This window comes from Anomaloglossus baeobatrachus, chromosome 5 (assembly GCF_048569485.1).
Source record: "Anomaloglossus baeobatrachus isolate aAnoBae1 chromosome 5, aAnoBae1.hap1, whole genome shotgun sequence".
Lineage (NCBI taxonomy): Eukaryota > Metazoa > Chordata > Amphibia > Anura > Aromobatidae > Anomaloglossus > Anomaloglossus baeobatrachus.
The window spans coordinates 224,762,511-224,776,576 of NC_134357.1; the positions used below are offsets into that span (position 1 = coordinate 224,762,511).

Below are 14,066 nucleotides of genomic sequence, written 5' to 3' on the forward strand. Positions count from 1 at the left end.
CACAAAGAACAATGAGCTTCACATGTTTGGATTAATTATCTCTTTTTCCAGCCTTTTCTGACTAATTAAGACCCTCCCCAAACTTGTGAACAGCACTCATACTTGGTCAACATGGGAAAGACAAAGGAGCATTCCAAGGCCATCAGAGACAAGATCGTGGAGGGTCACAAGGCTGGCAAGGGGTACAAAACCCTTTCCAAGGAGTTGGGTCTACTTGTCTCCACTGTTGGGAGCATCATCTGGAAGTGGAAGGCTTATGGAACTACTGTTAGCCTTTCACGGCCTGGACAGCCTTTGAAAGTTTCCACCCGTGCCGAGGCCAGGCTTGTCCGAAGAGTCAAGGCTAACCCAAGGACAACAAGGAAGGAGCTCCGGGAAGATCTCATGGCAGTGGGGACATTGGTTTCAGTCAATACCATAAGTAACGTACTCCACCGCAATGGTCTCCGTTCCAGACGAGCCCGTAAGGTACCTTTACTTTCAAAGCGTCATGTCAAGGCTCGTCTACAGTTTGCTCATGATCACTTGGAGGACTCTGAGACAGACTGGTTCAAGGTTCTCTGGTCTGATGAGACCAAGATTGAGATCTTTGGTGCCAACCACACACGTGACGTTTGGAAACTGGATGGCACTACATACGACCCCAAGAATACCATCCCTACAGTCAAGCATGGTGGTGGCAGCATCATGCTGTGCGGCTGTTTCTCAGCCAAGGGGCCTGGCCATCTGGTCCGCATCCATGGGAAGATGGATAGCACGGCCTACCTGGAGATTTTGGCCAAGAACCTTCGCTCCTCCATCAAGGATCTTAAGATGGGTCGTCATTTCATCTTCCAACAAGACAAGTACCCAAAGCACACAGCCAAGAAAACCAAGGCCTGGTTCAAGAGGGAAAAAATCAAGGTGTTGCAGTGGCCTAGTCAGTCTCCTGACCTTAACCCAATTGAAAACTTGTGTAAGGAGCTCAAGATTAAAGTCCACATGAGACACCCAAAGAACCTAGATAACTTGGAGAAGATCTGCATGGAGGAATGGACCAAGATAACTCCAAAAACCTGTGCCGGCCTGATCAGGTCTTATAAAAGACGATTATTAGCTGTAATTGCAAACACGGGTTATTCCACAAAATATTAAACCTAGGGGTTGAATAATAATTGACCCACACTTTTATGTTGAAAATGTATTAAAATTTAACTGAGCAACATAACTTGTTGGTTTGTAAGATTTATGCATCTGTTAATAAATCCTGCTCTTGTTTGAAGTTTGCAGGCTCTAACTTATTTGCATCTTATCAAACCTGCTAAATCTGCAGGGGGTTGAATACTACTTGTAGGCACTGTATGAGCCGGGCCTGGAGGCCGAGGTCTTCATAGCCCGGCGGGACGGTAACGCCCACCTGTCAGAAGAGCATCCAGGCTGCAACTTGATGCCAGGGGACCTGGTCCAATACACCCGGCACTGTGGGGAGAGGGGGTGGTTTGTGCTGGATGCGAAGTTGAGGGGCAGCCAGGAAGCCCGTGTGTGCACCGCACTCCCTCCCCCAAGTGATACCAAGGACTCAGAGTGATGGCAGCGGAAAACCGTTGTCATAGTCCCTGTTGGGACCACCAGTAACCGTTGAAAGTACTGTTTAAAGTTTTGAGAAATAAGCAAATGATTTACCGAAAAGTCACCTGATTTACAGCTTGATTGAAACCGGTCGTTGCCGGCACCGTTGTCCCCGTGGGGACTGTCTACAAGTTGCATAAGGGACTCCTTATGGACAAGCCTGAGAACTTGCAGGGCAACCACGAACTTGTGGCTTGTAAATAAAAATGTTGTTGTGGCTTTCACCGTTACCTCCTCCGGAGAGGCAGATTGGAGGAAGGGCCCGCAGTGGAGCAGGCTGGGGCCCAGCCACTACCGCAACCGGTGGCAATCCTCTGGGGGTTTCAGGGGCTCCCCATGGACATGGGTCTCCTGAAAAGGACAGAACCTGCTCGGGCAACTTGTGCAGGACTGGGATCAAGGGGTTCTGCCTGTTTGCTTAGGGGCAGCATCAGGGCCAGGTTGCTTGGGTGGGAGAGAGCGGAAGCCGTAACCGTAACGTTTAAATAAGAGTACCTCCCGATGTGGGAAGATGTTAATATAATTGTAATGTGTTACCGTTTTACCTTTTCTATTTTTCAGTTGTGAAAATAAAACCGGTGATGGACGCGCAGCCCGCGGACGGTCTGCATTTAACTAAGGGGGAATGTGGCGCCCTGGACAAGCCAGGGGCCACAGAGCACAACACCTACACACCTCACACTTCCGGCAGGCACATCAAAGTCAAACACAAAACCCTTGTTGCCTTCCTCCAGGGGCTGATGTCCACACCAGGGGGTGGGCCAGGCGGTTGGCCCCGCCCACCGAGGAGTTCACAGTCCTGGAGGCGGGAAAAGCAGACAGTTTAATTTAGTTTTGGAGGTGAAAGTGGAAGCGAGGAAAGTAGTAGTGGAGCAACTAACTGACAGCGTCCGGGTGTGTGGCCCGGGCGGTGCAAGGTTGGCAGACGGTGGTGACCGTCTGCAGGAGTGGCCTATCGGAGTCTACCGTAAGGACCGTGGACGGGCGGTGGCCCGGCGGTACCGGACCGGTACCCAAGGTGAAGTCAGCACCATCTGGCAGGGGTGTACGGACCCTGACAAGGCTAGGAGTCGCCGTGAATTTGTCAAATCCGTTAGCAAAGGGAACCTCCTGGGTTTCCCAGCAGCCAAGTCCCGTGAGAAGGCAACCGTCCAACCGTGAGAGGGAAGCACCGCCACCGCCAAGGCAACCGTTTCCCAGGGCCAGAGCCTGCGGGCAAAAAGGGGCTCCTCCAGCCCATATCCAAGCTGGGGAGCGGGTTACCGGTGGGGACCCATCGGAACTAAACACTACACGGGTGCAGGGAAAGGCAGTCACCATCAACCTGCCAGGAGCAGAAACCACTGCAACCGTCAGTGGGACCCGTCCATCCAGCCGTGTGTTTTACCGAGAACTGTGTCTTCGTCATTGGCTGAGTGAGTACCACCGAGCCGTGCGGCACAGCGCTGCCCCTGCGACCCTGCACCACACCAGGCCCCGCAACCCGCCTGTCATCCACCCCTACCCCCATCACCGGGCCCCGGGACAACCAACCCCCTACCCACGGAGGGGAGAACTAACAACAAAGCTGCTCCCTGTCATCGCTCCTGGGATCCCCGTCTAGAGCAGCGGTGGTGTCCCCCAAAATCACCACAACCGTGGGTGGCGTCACGGACAATATCAAGCCCCCACCATCCAAGCCCCTACCCCTTTTCACTCACAGGCGAGGAATGCCACTCGAGTCCCCGGGATCCGGCCCACCGCTCGAGCCACCACAGAGCAGCGGCAGCAGCAGCCGGACCCCAGCAGTGGGAGAGCGCAGCGTCCCCTCCTCCGCCCGCAACACAATGCTCCTGGAAGAGAAAAAATTCTCTTGGAAGACAGGCAATGCTCCTGGAAGAGATACAATGCTCCTGGAAGACATGCAATGCTCCTGGAAGAGATACAATGCTCCTGGAAGAGATACAATGCTCTTGGAAGAGCCTCATTACTAATCTGTAAGTGAAGAGAAATGAAAAACGAAAAAAATCCTTTATTTGAAATAAAATACAAAAAACCCCAAAAACACCCTCTTTCACCCCAAAACACCAAGGTCTGACGTAATCTACATGAGATCCCACGACGATTCCAGCTCTGCTACATTTGACGTCATAGTGTGTGGTCACAAAACATGACAACCCACTGTGAGCTTCAGGCAGAGAATTACTGATCGGTGACGTCACTCAGGTTATTTGCAGTCACAGCTGAAGGTTCCCATAGTCCGCCATTTGTGATCGCAGGTAACCTGACCTCAGGTGACCTTACCTCAGCTGAGGCCACTGAGTTCACAGATCTACATCTTCTGGCAGAAAACAGTTTTTTCCAAGAGATGCAGATTTCGTACTGAAATTTGAACACCATATTCCTGCACCCAATCTACACATCCTGTAAAAAAAAAAAATAATAATTTGCATAAAAACCGCATGCGTTATGATGTTGTATTAATGCGATTGTTTGCCAAGAGGCATAGATTGGGTGCAGAAATACGGTGTAAAAAAAATTCAGCACCTAATCTTCATCTCTTGGCAAAAAACATGGTTTTCTGACAGGAGATGCAGGTCTATGAGGTCACTTAGGGGTACTTTGCACACTACGACATCGCAGGTGCGATGTCGGTAGGGTCATGTCGAAAGTGACGCACTTCCTGCGTCGCTCTCGACATCGTAGTGTGTAAAGCATAGATGATACGATTAACGAGCGCAAAAGTGTCGTAATCGTATCATCGGTGTAGCGTCGGCGAAAACCATAATTACCTTGCTGCGACGGTCTGATGTTGTTCCTCGTTCCTGCGGCAGCACACATCGCTGTGTGTGAAGTCGCAGGAGCGAGGAACATCTCCTACCTGCTTCACCGCGGCTCCTGTTGGCTATGCGAAAGGAAGGAGGTGGGAGGGGTGTTTATGTCCCACTCATCTCCGCCCCTCCGCTTCTATTGGCCGCCTGCCGTGTGACGTCGCTATGACGTCGCACGGCCCGCCCCCTTAATAAGGAGGCGGGTCGCCGGGCAGAGCGACGTCGCAGTAAGGGGTGAGTGCATGTGAAGCTGGCGTAGCGATAATTTTCGCTACACCAGCTATCACCACATATCGCTGCTGCGACAGGGGCGGGGACTATCGCACTCGGCATCGCAGCATTGGCTTGCGATGTCGTAGTGTGCAAAGTACCCCTTAGTGCATGGAGGCCACCTGAAGTCAGGTTACCTGCAATCACAGGTGGAGGGGCCATGTGAACCTCTAGCTGTGACTAAATAACCTGAGTGACATCACCACTCATTGCGTAGCTCAGTCTCTGACTGAAGCTCACAGTATCCGGTCATAATCTATGCCCACTTGCTGTAACCTTTAGTTGTAGCAGAGCTGGAATCGTCATGGAACCTAGTATGGATTACACCAGACCTGGGTGTTTTGGGGTTAATAAAGTGGTGAAAAAGGGTGTGTTTTATTTCAAATAAAGTTTTTTTTTCAGTGTTTGTGTTTATTTCTTTTCACTAACAGCTTAGCAATGGGTGGGGTCTCAGATGCCTCCCATTAGGCTGTGGGGGGGCCAATAAGAATGGGTCTCTCCAGCCTGAGAATACCAGCCCTCAGCTGTCGGCTTTCTCATGGCTCGGTATCAACATTAGGGAGGGAACAACACATCGTTTTTTTTAGATTTCATTTAAAAAAAAAAAAGGCCATCTGCAGTTCTTATTATTTTGATACAGAGCCAAGATAAACACACTCCTGTGTATGCCAGTGCATATGCAAGAAGATTAATGCACAGACCCGGAAGTACTATCAGAGATCCGGAAACAGTAACAGCTGCGCCGGACACCCAGTAAGTGTAACGCGCTTCCTCTAATCCCCCTGTCTATTCTACCATCATTTTTAAGAGTCAAATTCTGGCCCCCATAGACTTATAGCCAGATATTTGAGATCAACTCCCCCCATGAGACTCCACCCAGACTCCACCTCAGCTCCACCTCCACCCCGCAAACCTTCCACAGTCCGCCACCACTCTTGGAAAAACACACACACACACACACACACACACACATCTGTATGCCATGTGCTGAATTATTAGGCAAGTTGTATTTTAGAGGATTTTTTTTATTATTGATCAACAACTATGTTCTCAATCAACCCAAAAGACTCAGATATCAAAGCTTAATATTTTTGGAAGTTGTAGTGGGGTTTTTTTTAGATTTGGCTATCTTAGGAGGATATCTGTTTGTGCAGGTAACTATTACTGTGCAGAATTATTAGGCAACTTAATAAAAACCAAATATATTTCCATCTCACTTGTTTATTTTCACCAGGTAAACAATATAACTGAACAAAATTTAGAAATAAACATTTCTGACATGTAAAAACAAAACCCCAAAAAATTAGTGACTAATATAGCCACCTTTCTTTATGATGACACTCAAAAGCCTACCATCCATAGATCATGTCAGTTGCTTGATCTGTTTACGATCAACATTGCGTGCAGCAGCCACCACAGCCTCCCAGAGACTGTTCCGAGAGGTGTACTGTTTTCCCTCCCTGTAGATCTTACATTTTATGAGGGACCACAGGTTCTCTATGGGTGTCAGAGTTCCGGGTTTTCCAGTTCTCTTTTGAAAGAGCTTGCCCTTTGTTAACATGGAGTTGGCTGTTCTGTTGCCCTACTTCCTGTCCATCTGTTTAAAAGGCCGCCCCTAAGCTTAGTCCAGTGCCTGAGTATACTGCTTGCTGTGTACTCCTGCTTTGCTGCTTTTGGTTCCTGATTGACATTTGGATCCTCCTGAAAAACAACCGACACCGACTCTGGACTTCACCTGGTCTCATCAAGCTGTGCCCGGACTCCGTCTGCCGTCTTTGCTCAGCACTTCTGCCCGGTTCCTTCCGGTTCGTAACCACTCTGGACTCTCATCTCGTACGGACATTTTTGAACTATACCTATTGCCCTTTGTGTCCTGGCTGCGGCGCATTTAGGCCTTCTGGGGTGATTGCCAGACAGTCCCTGTATAGGGGTTCGCTCTTGGTGGTCTCCCTGGGGGAGTCCGGTGCGTGGCCCCGGGAATTCCCCTTCGCTCCGATCCTGGAAGGTATTTCCTGTGTTCTATGTTCTACTGTGTTTTGTTCCGTTTATGTACATCTTGTTGGTTACATATTATAAACATCTTTGCACCAAGAACTCGTCTCTGGTTGTCATTGCCCTAACGCAATCGAAATCCTCAGTACATACAATAGTATTACATTATACTCAGGCCATAAAAGGATTTCGCTGGGGCAATGACTGAGACACGAGTAGATCAGCTTTTTTCCATGATTAACTCCTTGCAGCAGGAGATGGAGGCGGTGCAAACTAAGCTTAGAGATGTGGAGGTACAGCTGGGCCATGATCACCAGGTACTGGGTCCGGCTATTCAGGATTTGCAAACCAGAGTGGAGGCTCAGGAAGCCACCCCCCCTACGTCCGTATCAGCTGCCGGTATGCCTAGGTTACCCCCGTTTCGCTTCAGTGGTGATCGTAGTCAGTTTCGTGGATTTGTTAACCAGTGTATACTGTTTTTTGATGTACATGCTTATTATTACCGTTCTGACCGGTCAAAAGTGTTATGTATAATCATGTTGTTAACCTCCCGAGCACTGGCTTGGGCTAATCCTATGATAGAGAATCGTGATATCCGTTTAAATCACCTGGATGACTTTCTAACAGCAATGGCGCAAATGTTTGATGATCCGAATCGCCGTGCTACCGCTGAATCGGCTCTCCTTTCCTTACGTCAGGGAAAGCGGTCTGTCGTTGAATACGCCACTGAGTTCAAGAGGTTAGTGGTAGACACCGACTGGGGAAACAATGCGTTATTGTCAGTTTTCAGAAAAGGTTTGTCCGGTACCATCAAGGACGAGTTAGCTCGTTCCGAATCTCCAGGGGATTTTGAACTGTTTCTCCAACACTGTGTGCGTATCGATACCCGCTTGACGGAACGTAGACAGGAAAAATGGGCAGCTGTAAACCGGGTAACCAACTTTGCGTTTCCTTCCAGAGAACCCGCTCTCAGGACGCCACGGGAGGCCGAGGATGTTCCTATGCAAGTGGACTCTCTACAAAAGCGAGAGACCAACGAACGTCGTGAACACCGGCTCCGTGAGCGTTTGTGTTTCTATTGCGGTCAATCGGACCATTTCCTGATTGACTGCCCAAAACGTCTAAATCGCCCAAATAAGGTATTGGCAGCCATGGCAGAGTGTGACAACACGGACGCAGAGTCCGATATCTCTGAGGCAAGTGGACACCTGGATGCGGTATTTCCCTTGACTGTAATGTCAACTTCACCTAAGGACTCAGAAGGGAAATACACCCATTGCTCGCTTCCCATTCAGATACGGTGGGAGGGACAGTTAATTCCTATTTCTGCTATGATAGACTCTGGGGCAGGGGGAAATTTCATGGACTCTTCTTTTGCCAGGAAACACGGTATCCAGACTCAACAAAGATCCTCACCGGTTACCATGGAGACGGTAGACGGATCTCCATTAGTTTCTGGACCAGTTGATCGGGAAACAGTACCCCTAGAATGTGTGATGAAGCCAGGTCAGCAGGAGACCCTTGTTTTCATGTTAATTTCTTCTCCCCATTTTCCGATAATTTTAGGAATTCCGTGGCTGCGGTCTACAAATCCAGTCATCGATTGGGAGACTAAAGAAATATCCTTCCCATCGCAGAGCGGTCCGACCATTAGTCCAACTGTACCGGTTCCAGTAACACCGAATGCGGAGGGCACTGTAAAGGTACCTGTTCTACCCCCGGTTTATCATGACTTCGCTGATATATGCGACAAAAGAAAAGCAGATCGGCTTCCCCCGCATAGACCGTATGATTGTCCCATAGACTTACTCCCAGGGGCAGAGATCCCGTTTGGTCATGTCTACCCGTTGGCGGCACCTGAGTTAGAAGCACTAAAGGATTACATCGATGAAAGTCTAGCCAAGGGATTTATTCGCCCTTCTACCTCACCAGCAGGGGCACCCATCTTTTTTGTGAAAAACAAAGAGGGGACTCTGAGACCTTGTATCGACTACCGGGAACTAAATAAGATAACCATCCGGAACCGGTATCCGTTACCGTTGATTCCTGAGCTATTGGAGAGAGTCCAACAGGCAAAGATATTCACTAAATTGGATCTCCGTGGGGCATATAATCTACTCCGCATACGTCCCAGAGACGAGTGGAAGACAGCGTTCAGATGTCGGTATGGACATTATGAGTATCTAGTGATGCCTTTTGGACTTTGTAACGCTCCTGCGGCTTTCCAACACCTAGTCAACGATATTTTTAGGGATATAATGGACCAATTCATGGTGATTTACCTGGATGATATCTTGATCTTTTCTGATTCCCTACAGGAACACCAGGAGCACGTCAAGACAGTACTTACCCGACTGAGGGATAACCACCTGTATATCAAACTGGAGAAGTGCGAATTCCATTGCTCAAAAATACAATTTTTAGGATATGTCATCTCTCCTCAGGGACTGAACATGGAGTCTGGCAAGATACAAGCAATTCTAGACTGGCCGGAACCGGGAAACATCAAGGAGGTACAACGCTTTGTCGGTTTTGCCAACTTTTACAGACGCTTTATCCGTAACTTTTCAGAGATCGTCCGTCCTATTACTCTGTTAACCAAGAAAGGACAGAAGTTTGTGTGGTCCGCCCAGGCTCAGGAAGCTTTCAATCGTCTCAAGGTTTGTTTTACCTCAGCACCAATACTAATACACCCGAATCCCGTACTCCCCTTTATTGTGGAAGTCGACTCTTCCGATTATGCATTAGGGGCTATCCTTTCCCAAAGAACTGGGGACAAGAGTCTCTTGCATCCGTGTGCTTTCTTTTCTCGCCGGTTGTCCCCTGCAGAAAGGAACTATGACATTGCGGACAAGGAATTGTTGGCGATTATTGCAGCTTTTAAGGAATGGAGACACCACTTACAGGGAGCAGCGCAGCAAGTGATAGTTCTCACAGACCATCGTAACCTGGAATTCCTTAAATCTGCCAGGTGCCTGTCTCCACGGCAAGCCCGTTGGAGCTTGTTCCTTAACCAGTTCAATTTTATCGTTACATACCGTCCAGGTTCACGTAATGGGAAAGCCGATGCCTTGTTCCGAATCCACGCCATGGACTCCATGCCTGGAACCCCGTCTCAGACCGTGTTATCTGATGCCAATTTCGTTGGAGTAATCCAGGACCAGGACTTGTGGAAGGACATCAAGCTGGCCTATGATGGTGACGTATTTCTTGCTGCCCCCCCGAATGATGTGACTCTTGTCCTTCGGAATGGTGTGTGGTTGAGAGAGCGACGTATTTATGTCCCTGAGGCTGTAAGACTTCGGGTTCTCAAATTGGTCCATGACTCCGTGTTGGCAGGTCATAGGGGGGTACAGAAGACGCAGGAATTTCTGAGTCGTTTTTTCTGGTGGCCAACCTGTTTAAAGGATGTGAAAGACTATGTCCACTCATGTGTGGTTTGTGCCCGGTACAAGGTCCCTCGTGTGGCTCCTACGGGACTCCTTCAACCGTTACCCGTTCCATCTCGCCCTTGGGGATCCATCTCAATGGATTTTATTGTGGAGTTGCCAGTGTCAGGCGGTAACAATACCATTTTAGTGGTGGTGGATCGGTTGACCAAAGCTGCTCACTTTATTCCATGTACCGGTCTTCCCTCAGCCGCAGAGACAGTGGATTTGGTTATCCAGAATGTATTTCGACTGCATGGGGTACCAGATGAGATCATCTCTGACCGGGGCGTGCAGTTCACGTCTAAATTCTGGAAGGGGTTTTGTTCGGCACTCCGTATTGATGTCTGTTTGTCTTCTGCATACCATCCTCAGACAAATGGGCAAACCGAACGGACTAATCAAACCCTGGAGCAGTACCTACGTTGTTATGTCAGCCATCTGCAGGATGATTGTTGCAGCTGCTTCCTTTGGCGGAGTTCTCGTATAACAACACTCAGAGCAGCTCCACTAAGGTAACGCCCTTTTTCGCTAACTTGGGTTACCATCCGAATGTTTTGCCTAGGTCACCGGTGGCGGTTTCGGTGCCAGCGGTGGAGGACAGAGTGACGGAGCTACGACAGAATCTGGAGGTTTTAAAGGACTCTTTGGCTTCGGCTCAGGAGCGTTACAAGAAGTCGGCAGACACTCACCGGAAACAGGCACCCATGTATAAGGTAGGGGACTCGGTGTGGTTATCCACCAAAAATCTGAAATTGGGTGTTCCTTCGCAGAAGCTGGGGCAGAAATTCATCGGTCCGTTTAGGATCACCGGGATCGTGAGCCCTGTTGCCTGTCGGCTGAAGTTGCCGCACCATTTGATGGTACACCCGGTCTTTCATGTTTCTCTACTCAAACCTGTCTCCCCTAATACGTTTCATGGTCGTATCGTGCCTCCTCCGCCTGTGATGGTTGACGGCCAGGAGCAGTTCGTGTTTGAGGACATTATTGACTCCCGGCTCCATCGGCATCGGCTTCAGTATCTGGTGCGTTGGCAGGAGTACTCCCCCGAGGACGATTCCTGGGAACCCGTGGGTAACATTCGTGCGCCCCGGAAGGTTGCTCAGTTTCATCGGCGGTACCCGGACAAGCCAGGCCCTGATCCGTCCTGAGGCCGTTTCTGGGGGGGGGAGAGTACTGTCAGAGTTCCGGGTTTTCCAGTTCTCTTTTGAAAGAGCTTGCCCTTTGTTAACATGGAGTTGGCTGTTCTGTTGCCCTACTTCCTGTCCATCTGTTTAAAAGGCCGCCCCTAAGCTTAGTCCAGTGCCTGAGTATACTGCTTGCTGTGTACTCCTGCTTTGCTGCTTTTGGTTCCTGATTGACATTTGGATCCTCCTGAAAAACAACCGACACAGACTCTGGACTTCACCTGGTCTCATCAAGCTGTGCCCGGACTCCGTCTGCCGTCTTTGCTCAGCACTTCTGCCCGGTTCCTTCCGGTTCGTAACCACTCTGGACTCTCATCTCGTACGGACATTTTTGAACTATACCTATTGCCCTTTGTGTCCCGGCTGCTGCGCATTTAGGCCTTCTGGGGTGATTGCCAGACAGTCCCTGTATAGGGGTTCGCTCTTGGTGGTCTCCCTGGGGGAGTCCGGTGCGTGGCCCCGGGAATTCCCCTTCGCTCCAATCCTGGAAGGTATTTCCTGTGTTCTATGTTCTACTGTGTTTTGTTCCGTTTATGTACATCTTGTTGGTTACATATTATAAACATCTTTGCACCAAGAACTCGTCTCTGGTTGTCATTGCCCTAACGCAATCGAAATCCTCAGTACATACAATAGTATTACAATGGGGTTCAGATCAGGTGAACAAGGGGGCCATGTCATTATTTTTTCATCTTTTAGACCATTACTGGCCAGCCACGCTGTGGAGTATTCGGATGCATGTGATGGAGCATTGTCCTGCATGAAAATCATGTTTTTCGTGAATGATATGACTTCTTCCTGTACCACTGCTTGAAGACGTTGTCTTCCAGAAACTGGCAGTATATCTTGGAGTTAAGCTTCACTCCATCCTCAATGCAAAAAGGTCCCTCAAGTTCATCTTTGATGATACCAGCCCATACCAGTACCCCACCTCCACCTTGCTGGCATCTGAGTCGGAGTGGAGCTTTCTGCCCTTTACTGATCCAGACTCTGGCCCATCAAGAGTCACTCTCATTTCATCAGTCCATAAAACCTTTGAAACATCAGTCTTAAGATATTTCTTGGCCCAGTCTTGATGTTTTATCTCATGTTTCTTGTTCACAGGTGGTCGTTTTTCAGACTTCCTTACCTTGGTCACGTCCCTGAGTATGGCACACCTTGTGCTATTTGATACTCCAGCAATGTTGCAGTTCTGATAACTAATATATGGCCAAACTGGTGGCAAATGGCATCTTGGCAGCTTCATGCTTGATTTTCCTCAATTCATGGGCAGCTATTTTGCGCCTTTTTTGCCCAACACGCTTCTTGCGACCCTGTTGGCTATTTGCCATAAAACGCTTGATTGTTCAGTGATCACGCTTCAAAAGTTTGGCAATTTCAAGACTGCTGCATCCCTCTGCAAGACATCTCACAATTTTGGACTTTTCAGAGCCCATCAAATCTCTCTTCTGACCCATTTTACCAAAGGAAAGGAAGTTCCCTAATAATTAAGCACACCTTATCACCTTATATAGGGTGTTGATGTCATTACACCACACCCCTCCTCATTACAGAGATGCACATCACTTGATTTGCTTAATTGGTAGTTGGCTCTCAAGCCTCTACAGCTTGGAGTAGGACAACATGTATAAAAAGTATCATGTGATCAAAATACACATTTGCCTAACAATTCTGCACTCAGTATGTATATATATATATATATATATATATATATATATATATATATATATACAGCCATATGAAAAAGTTTGGGCACCCCAATTAATGTTAACCTTTTTTACTTTATAACAATTTGGGTTTTTGCAACAGCTATTTCAGTTTCATATATGTAATAACTTATGGACTGAGTAATATTTCTGGATTGAAATGAAGTTTATTGTACTAACAGAAAATGTGCAATCCGCATTTAAACAAATTTTGACCGGTGCAAAAGTATGGGCACCTCAACATAACAGTGACATTAATATTTTGTAGATCCTCCTTTTGCAAAAATAACAGCCTCTAGTCGCTTCCTGTAGCTTTTAATGAGTTCCTGGATCCTGGATGAAGGTATATTTGACCATTCCTGTTTACAAAACAATTCCAGTTCAGTTAAGTTTGATGGTCGCCGAGCATGGACAGCATGCTTCAAATCATCCCACAGATTTTCAATGATATTCAGGTCTGGGGACTGGCATGGCCATTCCAGAGCATTGTAATTGTTCCTCTGCATGAATGCCTGAGTAGATTTGGAGCGGTGTTTTGGATCATTGTCTTGCTGAAATATCCATCCCATGTGTAACTTTAACTTCGTCACTGATTCTTGCACATTATTGTCAAGAATCTGCTGATACTGAGTTGAATCCATGTGACCCTCAACCTTAACAAGATTTCCGGCGCCGACATTGGCCACACAGCCCCAAAGCATGATGGAACCTCCACCAAATTTGACTGTGGGTAGCAAGTGCTTTTCTTGGAATGCCGAGTTTTTTTGCCTCCATGCATAACGCCTTTTTGTATGACCAAAGAACTCAATCTTTGTTTCATCAGTCCACAGGACCTTCTTCCAAAATGTAACTGGCTTGTCCAAATGTGCTTTTGCATACCTCAGGCGACTCTGTTTGTGGCGTGCTTGCAGAAACGGCTTCTTTCGCATCACTCTCCCATACAGCTTCTCCTTGTGCAACATGCGCTGTATTGTTGACTGATGCACATTAAGACCATCTGCAGCAAGATGATGCTGCAGGTCTTTGGAGGTGGTCTGTGGATTGTCCTTGACTCTTCTCACCATT

At 48.3% G+C, this 14,066-nt stretch overlaps 1 protein-coding gene across 2 annotated transcripts in view; it reads right to left on the reverse strand.

Annotated features, from left to right (window-relative positions):
• Positions 1–14,066, reverse strand: part of TMEM132A (transmembrane protein 132A) — an 849,435-nt gene that overhangs the window by 148,267 nt on the left and 687,102 nt on the right. The window lies entirely within an intron of this gene.